Source organism: Cavia porcellus, unplaced genomic scaffold, assembly GCF_034190915.1.
Source record: "Cavia porcellus strain 051 isolate PalLab524CR breed Dunkin Hartley unplaced genomic scaffold, mCavPor4.1 scaffold_7, whole genome shotgun sequence".
Taxonomy (NCBI): Eukaryota; Metazoa; Chordata; class Mammalia; order Rodentia; family Caviidae; genus Cavia; species Cavia porcellus.
The window spans coordinates 48,696,121-48,706,988 of NW_026947490.1; the positions used below are offsets into that span (position 1 = coordinate 48,696,121).

General features: G+C 39.2%; 1 non-coding gene across 1 annotated transcript; it reads right to left on the reverse strand.

The window, feature by feature from the left end:
- Positions 1-266: 266 nt before the first annotated feature.
- On the reverse strand, positions 267-403 carry LOC111755859 (small nucleolar RNA SNORA2/SNORA34 family). The gene has a single exon (XR_002790417.2). It is a non-coding gene; the product is annotated as a small nucleolar RNA SNORA2/SNORA34 family (small nucleolar RNA).
- Between the last annotated feature and the right edge of the window lie 10,465 nt (positions 404-10,868).

Consider the following 10,868-nt stretch of genomic DNA (forward strand, 5'->3'; position numbering starts at 1 on the left):
GGGGGGAGGGGATGTTACTTGGTTTCCTGGCACTCCAGGTTCCAGCATAGTGTGAGTCCCAAAATACCAGTGGCTCTTGTCCTGGGCCACTGCAGCCTGCCATGCTTTTGGCCACTTGCCAGGTTGGGGAGAGTTTGTTGGTTTCCTGGTGCGCCAGGTCCCATCATTATGTGGGTCCCAGTAAACTCTGGTGGCTCCCATCCTGGGCCACCTCAGCCTGCCTGTGGGCCATGCTCACAGCTGCTCACAGCGAGAGGGTTGCTTCAAGCTGTGTCTTTCTAATGAATTGACCATTTCACTGCCCAAGTTCTGAAATGGCCAACAGACCACAGAAAAACATCTCTTTAGGCTACTGCTTGAAACCAACAGCCTCAGGAAGCTGCCAGCCTTGATTCATGGCCAGGATCTGTGTTTTTGTGACAGCGGGGTATTAAATATAATTGTATTTGTGCTTACATGATTTTTAATGCTTATTAACATTTGTTTTACATAGTTGGGTGCCCTTGCATTAACTGTTTACATATTTATGATTGTTATCACTTGCTCTTGAATTGTTCCCTTTACAAGGGTGTAGTGACCTTCCTCAGACTTGGCTTGATATTCACTCTGTCAGCAAACAGGATAGCTACTTCTGCCATTTCTAGGTTCCTATTGCATGAAATATTGTTTTCACCCTTTGACTTACAGCCTATGAATTTTTTTACCATAAAGAGAAAAAATAAGACAATAATTCAAAACAATGATTAGCGTGTAACAATGGTTAATACATTGTTTTTTGTTGTCTTTAACTGAGTTACTCAGAGTGTAAGGCATCTGCATTTAATTATCAAAATATATTAGCCCAAGCATTTGTTTTCAATGAATGCAAGGAAATTAGTAATGTAACTATCTTTATGTGTGTGTGTATGTGTGTGTGTGTGTGTGTGTGTGTGTGTGTGTATTTCAGCTTCTCACACTAGGAGACAACATGATGTGTACACTTGTGAGTCTGATTTATTTCATCCATTAGTCACATCCATTTACAAGTTCCAAATTTATTCTTCTTTATGGCTGAGTAATTCTGCATTGTATAACAACACAACATAATATTTTTATCTATTCTTCTTTAAATGTGCATTTAGATAATTTCCAAGATGTAGATATTATAAGCTATGTGGCTATAAACATGAGTGCCCATATAACACTGTGGTATGATATATTTAATTCTGCTGGGAAGATATGTAGAAGAGGCATAGCCAGACCAATGGAATTCCAATCATAGTTTTTAAAAAAATTTTATTTAAGAAGAAAAGGAAGAAAAACAGAAAAAGGGTATAAGTTATACAGAATTTTATAAAGAATATACAGTAGGAAATCATTAGTTAATAGATTACATATTGTTATCTTAGAAACAGTTGTTCAAGTTACAAAATTAAAGCATATAAAGTGGACTTTCAAACAGTGAAACTGCAAACAGTTTTGTTCAGTGATCCAACAAAACTCAGTAATGTGGTTATCTATCTTATACACTTAAATATATATGCAGTTATATCCTTTAGAGCACTTTCTTTTCCTTTCTTTTGTATAATGAGAATTACACATTTTGGGTTTTATTACTCCCACAGTTCTTATTACTTTTTTTTGAAGAGAGTAAAACCAAATGTGACATAACAGAACAGAGTCAGTCAAATCAAAAGGATGGACATAATAGATAATGTAAAAACAAAATACAAGGTGATCAACAATGGTTACAATACTGCCTCTTGCTATCTTAAAAAGAATTGCCTATATCATCAGTTATAATAAAATTGAGCAAAATAGTAAAGAATAAAACCAAAATATTGGAGACATTACAGGACTTTAATAGAAGATGGTTCTTTTAAACCATCAAACAAAATGGGTGTCATGAATCTTATTGTCTTCACAGTTGTTACCTATACTTTCGAACTTGGTATTATCCAGCAAAGCAGAATAGGGGAAAATCAGTCAAAACAAGATGGTGAAGGCAATACAGGATTTCAAATCAAGTTAATAGGAAATCAAAGTGGGTTAATATAAGGTATCCTGCTATTTTTTATTTATTTTTCCCTTATTAAAAAAATAAAAATAAAAAAGTAAATAATTAAAAAAGGAAATTGGGATAAAAGAGGGCATAACAATAAAACAGCACAGGTCAAAGCATAACCATTTAAGCAAAATAGTGTTTCACCACAAGATATCCTGACATAAAATTAGTTACTATAGTCTCTTTCCTTGAAATCTTTGAGTATAACTTCGTATACTGTAGCACTAAACATATCAAGAAACTATAAAACCATTCAAGAGAATGACAGTATTACAGGGTATTTAGAACCAACTATCAGAAAATGAACAATGATTTCTGTATAATCTCCTTGTCTATAAAAGTTTTTGCTTATATAATCACATATAATAAAATACAACCTGTTAAGAACGATGGAGACAGAAGAATAAAAGCTTGATGGGACTTCAAAAGAAGACGATACTAAATCAGCACTAGCTATTATAATGTCTTGTTTTCTCCAAAATAGCTGTTCCTACATTCCAATCTTCTCTGCCTCATTGCTGTTGAGATCTTTTTCTGTCGTTAGTTGTCAGTTTGTCTTCTTCATTTTACTTTCTGCTCCATTCATTGTGGCCTCTCTGCCACTGTTTCTGGAATCTTGTTATTTTCCTTTTTTAGAATGTCCTGCAGTATTCTCTGTAGAGTTGAATTGGTGATTGCAAATTCTCCTAGTTCCTCTTTATCCTGGAAGCACCTTGTTTTTCCATTAATTTCTAGGGAAAGTTGTGCAGCATATATCACTCTTTTTTTTTTTTTTCGTCTTTTTCCTTTTTATCGGTACCCAGGATCGAACTCATGACTGCCTGCTTACAAGGCAGGTGCTTATGCCACTGAGCTAAACCCCCAGCCCCAGGATATATCACTCATGGCCTGAAATTATTATCTTGAATTATTTCCCCCCATGCTCTTTGTGATTTGATGGTTTGTGCCGAGAAGTCTGCTGTAATTCTGATGGGTGTTCCCTTGTAAGTAATCTGTTTCTTGTCTCTGATGGCTTTTAATATTCTGTTCTTACATTGGATTCCTGGAATTTTGATTATTATATGCCAAGGTGTAGTTCTGTTTGGGTTGTATGTGGCTGGGGTCCTGTATGCGTCGTACATCTGAGTATCTTTACCATTTGCTAAATTAGGGAAATTCTCTTGGATTATTTCTGTGAATAGCTTTTGTAGTCCATTTGCTTGTGTCTCTACTTCTTCTTTTATGTTCTTAATTCTTGAGTTATAGATCCTCTTATCATCTGCTAGCCTTTGTATTATTGCTGTTTTTTTCTTGTTATTTTTAAGAAGTTTTTCATTTCATGCTTCCCATTACAAATCTGCCATCCAGTTCAGATAACCTATCCTTAGTTTCTTTCAAGCTGTTATGCCAGCTTTCAATAGAGTTTTTAGTTTCCTGGTAATTTCTTTGAACCTGCTTCACATAGTCTATGTTTTCTCTATTTTCTCCATTAAACAATTTTCCCCTTTTTTTCTGTTCTTCCATTCCACCATCTGTTTCTTCTTGGGCTGTGCTTAGCATTTCTATAACTATTCTACTTATATCTTGCTTTATTTCTTTAAATACTTCTCTTTTGAACTCATCTATGAGGCTCCGGAGATATTGCTTTATGTCTATTGGTGCTGTGTCTGATATTGCATGTTTTCTTTCCTCATTCTCCTTTGCATTCACTTTTCCTGGATCAGTGTTCTCAGAATTGGGGGCTGAGGACCCTTTCTTGTTGCTTCTTCTTCCCATAATTTTTGTTCCTTCCATACAAGCAAAAATAGGAGGCCCAGTTTTCTTTTTCTATTTGTCTGTTGCAGTTTGTTTGAATTGCGTCGGCTAGGTGTTCCTGCCCACTGCAGTGTACTAGGGAGATACAGAATTGGGCAGCCTCTGCTAGACCCACCCCTCCAGGTCAACCTACTAAAGGCTTCACTGCTAGGGTGCACCTCCAGGCACTGGGACCTGATTTGGACTAGCCTACTGGGTCTTAGTCAGTGGCGTCATGCAGGCCAGGCACTCCCCACCAATCCTGCTTGAGAGAGGAATATGTGACTGAAGTCACTGCAACATCCTGTTCGGGCTAGTTTGCCTGGTCCCAGTATGTCCTTTGCTGACACCTCGTACTCTATGGAAGGGTCCCTGTTCCTCTCAGTCACCACAGGTTGATGCAAGTCTCACTGCCAGTCCCATTCTCAACTCTGTTCACCGATTCCCACTGTCAGAGTTTTCTCGAGTCTCTCTCCCTCCCGTGCTGATTTGGACGCAGCAACATCAGCAGGAAATTCAAATCACGGCTTCCAATGGTGTGGGATCCAGCTTCCGCGCTGAGATTTTATCTGTTCCTGTTATAGCACCAGGACTGCACTACCAGTTGGTTTCTCTTAGCTTAGTTCGTTCCTGGATTGGCACGGTATATCTCCCCTTGCTTAGGACTCCTCGCACTGCCCCATTTCTGGGTTCTAAGTGGGGTATCTCAGAGAGCCTCTGTAGCTGCTGCTATGTATCTGCCATGTTCTCCTGGAAGTCTGTAAGTGAATCTCTGTGAATCACTGCTCCTGGCTCAATCCTGTGATGCCAGTGACACCTCAAAGGGCCATGTAAAGCTATAGATGTTGACACCTCTCTCCAACCAAAATTAACTAGATAAGAGACAGCAACTCCAGGCATCTGCCTCCTGCTGTGTCACTCCTACCATAAGTTTCATCATAGAGCTAAGATAGTTCTCTTAAATTGATATAATCTACTATGTGAAACAATCTTTGAAGTGACTCCCAAGGTCCTATTCAGTTCCCACACGTGCTTCAGTGTTCTCTTTTTTGTTTAAAAACTTAATAAATATAGGCCACCCACAGAAGATCTTTGTCTCTAACACTGATAGAAGCTTTTTTTATTTTTTTTTGTCTTTTTCATTTTTATTGGTACCAGGGATCAAACTCACGACCGCCCGCTTGCAAGGCAGGTGCCTATGCTGCTGAGCTAAATCCCCAGCCCCATCTAGAAGCTTTTGATTCTCCTGCAGCCCTAGAATCATATTATTTGTCTGAAATATTTAAGCCTTTGCTGTAAACTTGCTTGGTAGATTAGTAATCTTGACCAGTGCCCCTATACAACACCACCACCACACTGCAGGAATCACTAACCATACTGACTCATTGATTCTGCCCAAAATGGAGATAGCTCACAGTCTACCTGATCCCACTTGAATCTCCTTTCTCCTAGAGAGTGCCACAGCGTTCAAATTCTATGCATCCTTCTTACATCCCTGTTTCACACTACAGGGCAGGAAGGGTTGTGGACTGCTTCTGCTTTGGTCTCTAACCTGGTTGTTGCTGGGATTTCAATTAGTTGCTAGCGTACAGACAAAAAAACATCTGGGTGCCCACTGTGGAGGGAGTAGTGCTGGTGAAATCTTCTGCCAGGTCCCTGCATCCTCAACACGGAGGAAGGCATAAGAAGCAAGGTGCCTTTCATCCCAAATCTATCTTGTTTGGCTTGAGTTAGTCACACATTTGCAGTCTATCAGCTTCTGGGAGACATGTTAGTGTGGTGCTTCTTGCTCAGTACACAGGCAGTAGTGCCACCAGCAGCATGGTGATCTTGATTACCATTTCATAAAATCCTATGTCTATGGTTTGTTTGATGTACACATGTCTTATTTCAAGTTAATCCGGGGGATGAACAAGTGAGAACATGGCGGACAGACAACAGCAACTACTGAACGCTCTCTAAAGGCTCGGCTCAGAGGCCAGGAATGATGCGGACTAAGGAGATATGAACCAGTAGAGATATGCTCTGCTGACTCAGGAACGAACTGGGCTGAGAGAATCCAACTTGGAATACAGTCCTGGCGCTAAAATAGGAACAGAAAAATCTCGGTGTGGAGGCTCGATCCCGCACCATTGGAAACTGCGGTTTGGATTTCCCGCCGCCCGGCGGCCGGCTGCCTCCACAGCGGCTCGGCAAGGAGAGACACGCAGAGGCTCGGGAACGGGAGTCTGCGAATGGAGTCGGAAACGCGACGGACAGGGAGGAAGGCTGACTGGTGGCGAGGTGAGCGAGGAACTGACTCCCTACCGCAGTTTGACTCCAGCGGAGGTTTTTCTGGGTTCGGGCAGTCCTGTAAGAGCAGGGCGCGGTGGCAACTGCAGCGGCACATTCCCCTCTCGGACGGGATTGGTGAAAGGTGCCTGGCCGGAGAGACGCTGCTGGCGGACTCCCTAGGCTGGCCTAACCCAGATCCCAGAGCCTGACGGTGGCCCGGAGGAGTGACCGACTCCCGCGTAGGCTGCCTCCTCCGCAACTCCCTGGGGCGCAGCGGTGAGCCGGAACAACTAGCCAGCGCAATTTGATCAAGCTGTGGCTGACAGGCAGGGAAGCCGGGCCTCCTGTGTAAGATTGCATTTTATAAGGAACAGAAAATATGGGGAAGGGAAGCAACAAAAAAGGCTCCTCGGCCCCCAATCCTGAGAATCAGGCAATAGTGGACACTGCACCAATATACATTAAGCGCCATTTAGAGAGCCTCATAGACCAATTCAGGAATGAAGTTATCAATGACTTGAAGCTAGAAGTATGCAGAATAGTTAGAGAAATGCTAAGCACCACCCAGGAAAAAGCAGATGGTGGAATGGAAGAACAGAAAAAGAGGGGAGAATTGCTTGATGGAGAAAACAGAGAAAGCATTGAGTATGTGAAGCAGGTGCAAAGGGACTATCAAGAAATTAAGAAGTCTACCCAAGACTGGCATAACAGCTTGAAAGAAACTAAGGACAGACTATCTGAATTGGAGGGCAGACTTGAAACATGGGAGAATGAAATGAAAAACTTCTTAAAAATAACAAAGAAACACACAGCAATAATACAAAGACAAGAAGATGATAAGAGGAGCCATAACTTAAGGATTAAGAACATAAAAGAAGAAGTAGGGACACAAACAAGTGAACTACAAAAGCTACTCACAGAAATAATCCAGGAGAATTTTCCTAATTTAGCAAAAGGTAAAGATACTCAAATGTATGAGGCATACAGGACCCCAGCTACCTACAACCCTAACAGAGCAACACCCAGGCATATAATAATAAAAATTCCAGAAATTCAATACTAGAACAGAATATTAAAAGCTGTAAGAGACAAGAAACAGATCACTTACAAGGGAAGACCCATCAGAATTACAGCAGATTTCTCTTCACAAACCATCAAATCACGAAGAGCATGGGGAGAAATAATTCAAGCTTTGAAAGATAATAATCTCCAGCCAAGATTGAGATATCCTGCACAACTGTCCCTGGAAATTGATGGAAAAACAAGGTGCTTCCAGGATAAAGAGGAACTGGGGGAATTTGCAACCACCAATTCAACTCTACAGAAAGTATTGCAGGATATTCTAAAAAAAGAAAAATACAAAGAACCCAGAAATAGGGGCGGGGAGGCCACAACGAATGGAGCAGAGAACAAAATGAAGAAGACAAACTGACAGCTACTGACAGAAAAAGAGCTCAACAGAAATGAGACAGAGAAGATTGGATGATAGGAACAGCTTTTTTTGGAGAAAATGACATCTTAATAGGTAATGCTGATTTAGTACCATCTTGTTTTGAAGTCTCATCTAGCTTTTGTTCTTCTGTCTCCAATGGTCTAAACAGGTTGTATCTTATTGGATTTTGTTATGTACGATAGTATAAGAAAAAAACCTTTTAAAGACAAGGAGATTATACAGAGACCATTGTTCATTTTCTGTTAGTCGATTCTAAATACTCTATAATGCTGTCATTCTCTTAAATGGATTTACATTGTTTTGATATACTTAATGCTACAGTATATGAAGTTGTACTCAAGGACTTCAGGGAGGGAGTCAATATGGTAACTATTTTGGGGTCAGGATTATCTGGTGGTGAAACACTATTCTGCTTAAATGGTTATGTTTTGATCTGCCCTGTTTCGCTGTTATGCCCTCTTTTTTCTCAATCTCCACTCCATTATTTACTTTTTTATTTTTATCCATTTAATTAAAGGGAAAAATATAGCAGGATATAATATAGTAACCCACTTTGACTTTCTATTATCTCGATTTGAAGCCCTGTATTACTCTCACCATCTTGTTTTTGACTGAGGTTCCTCTATTCTGTTTTGCTGGATAGTATCAGGTTCGAAAGTTTAGGCATCAGCTGAGAAGATAATGAGATTCATTATAACGCCCATTCTCGTTGACTTTTATTTACTTTTGAAGACCTACAATATCTCCAATGTTTTGGTTTTGTCGGTTTTATTCTTTACGGTTTTGTTCAATTGTATTACAACTAATGATATAGGCAATTCTATTAGAAATAGCGGGAGGCATTATGGTAACCATTGTTGATCACCTTGTATTATGTTTTTATATTATCTATTATGTCCACCCTTTTGACTTGACCGATTCTGTTCTGTTATGTCACATTTGGTTTTACTCTCTTCCAAAAAAGCAACAAGAACCGTGGGAGCAATGAAACCCAAAATGTGTAATAGTCACTGTACAAAAGAGAGGAAAAGAAAGTGCTCTAAACTATATAACTGCATGTATATTTAAATGTATAAGATAGAAAATGATATCACAGAGTTTTATTGGATCATTGAACAGAACTGTTTGCAGTATCATTGTTGGAATGTCCACTCTACAAGCTTTAATTTTGTGACTTGAACAATTATTTCTAAGATGGCAATATGTAATCCATTAACTAGTGATTTCCTACTGCGCATTTTTTTATTCTGTAAATCTGTATAACTTGTACCCCTTCACTGTTTTTTTTTCTTTCTATTCTTTTCTCCTTAAATAAAAATTAAAAAAAAAAAAAGTTAATCCGGGGGTCAGGATGTATGTCCCTCCCTTTCCTCCAGTTACCTTTGTTGTTAGTTGATTTTCTCCAAGTAATTCAATGTGGCTCCTCTTCTATTCAGCCACGTTGAATCCTTCTTTGTTTTTAATCATTTGATTTAATCCTTTTTTTCTTCCTTTGGCAAGTGTTCCTAAGTATTTGTCTTTTTTATTTCTTCTTTCAAAAACTACTGTTCAACTCAGTGAGAGTTTTGTACTTTTTGGGAAGATAGGAGAATGGGAAAATGATTTAACACACATCATGTGCAGGTGTAAATTCTCTATTGTGGTTGTCAGTATGTATATCTAAAATGTACCAATAAACTTAATAAAAAGGAAAATATATGTATCTCTTTAAACACGTTATCAATTCCTGTTCACAGTACATAATGATTATACTCATTGCAATGAGTTGCTACATAAATATAAAACATCTTAGTTCTGCTTAATCCCATTTCCCTCCTATGTGTACTGATTTTATGGTTTTATTTTAGCATAAGTACAACATGTACCTGAGTTTGACTATTCATTTTCTTCATCTAACAGCATGCCATTTGGCCTGCTCTCTCTGATAGCCTGCTGTGTTGTTCTTTACACAAATTTTGTAGTTCTTAGGAAAGCATTGTGAGATATTTGCAAACAGTAAGATATGCTGTACACCAGCAGCCCTTCCAGCCACTTGAAATGGTAGATGGGAAACTTGGGAATCTATAGAACTTGATAAGCTTTGTTTTATAATTGTCCCCATCTCTAGTCTTGAGCATCAAGAGTTCACCTTAAGTCTTCTGTGCACCAAGTTGCCAATAGCTGTGGAATTCTGTAGTTATACTTTATTTTGACGTGTTTTCTAATTGGTGATGGGTGATCTTCCTGGTCCTTTTCAGGATAATCCTGGGCTTCATGAGAGGTCTGAGGGTAGCCAGGATGCTGGGGAACAGACAGTTGTCAGAACTGTAAGCAGTGTATTTTTCTTGGAAATTTTCTTAATGCATGTTGTGTTATTTTATTCCATTAATGTATTTGAGTGCTTTATATAAATTATTATATTGACCCTAGAAAGACCGAAATGAACCAAGAAGGCAAAGTTTTTTTCTCCAAAGTATTGTCATATTGTGATTGCTATAATAAAGTGATGTATGTGATATCACTGAGGGGGAGCTGAGCAAACTGGGATTTGAAAAGTGAAGAAGAGCCCTGGGAAAGGAGAGATATATGGATCTGAAGCATCAGCTTTATTTAAAAAATGTAGATAGTCATGAGTAAAGATTCAGCAGTTCATAACAACCTGTGAAAACTGAAGATAAAGTCGTGGTATTGAACTAAATTTATTCAAGGTGAAATAAAAGTTTAGAGTTTTGTGAAGTGGTCTTTTTTCCTGTTTTGTTGTTCAGACTTTCTTTTTTTGAAATTATGGTGATAATGGCATATTTTCTTTTTCCTCTTTGACACAGGGTCTTTCTATGCATTCATTTCAGACTGGCTTGAGCTCACTTTGTAGCCCAGGCTGGTCTTGAACTTTGAAGGATCCTCATGCCACAGGCTTCTGAATGCAGGATTACAAGTATGTGCTTACAACCCCTGATGGTATTTGTTTAAATTTAGAAAAGTGTACTTGGTATGAAAGATAAAAATAAAATCCCCCCAAAATACACATCAACTCTACTTAGTGGTCATCTTGGAAACAGATTTTGGGGGTAATTGGTTCATGAAATTCCTGAATCTGGAAGCAATTCTAGTAAATGGCCTTTCAGAATTGTCCTTGACTGCCAGCTCTTTCTGTTATCAAGAATAGAAGCCTCACCTCCACTGGGCAAAATGCCAGTAGAGGGTGAGGCTGGAGATCTGGGCAGTACCCACTGGGATTTCTCCATAAAAGACTCAGAGCCTCACTTCTCATCAGCATCTTTGTGGAGGAAACATACAGTCTCCACCTGGTTGGCAACGCTGAGCTCCAGGCCCAGTGTGGAGGGA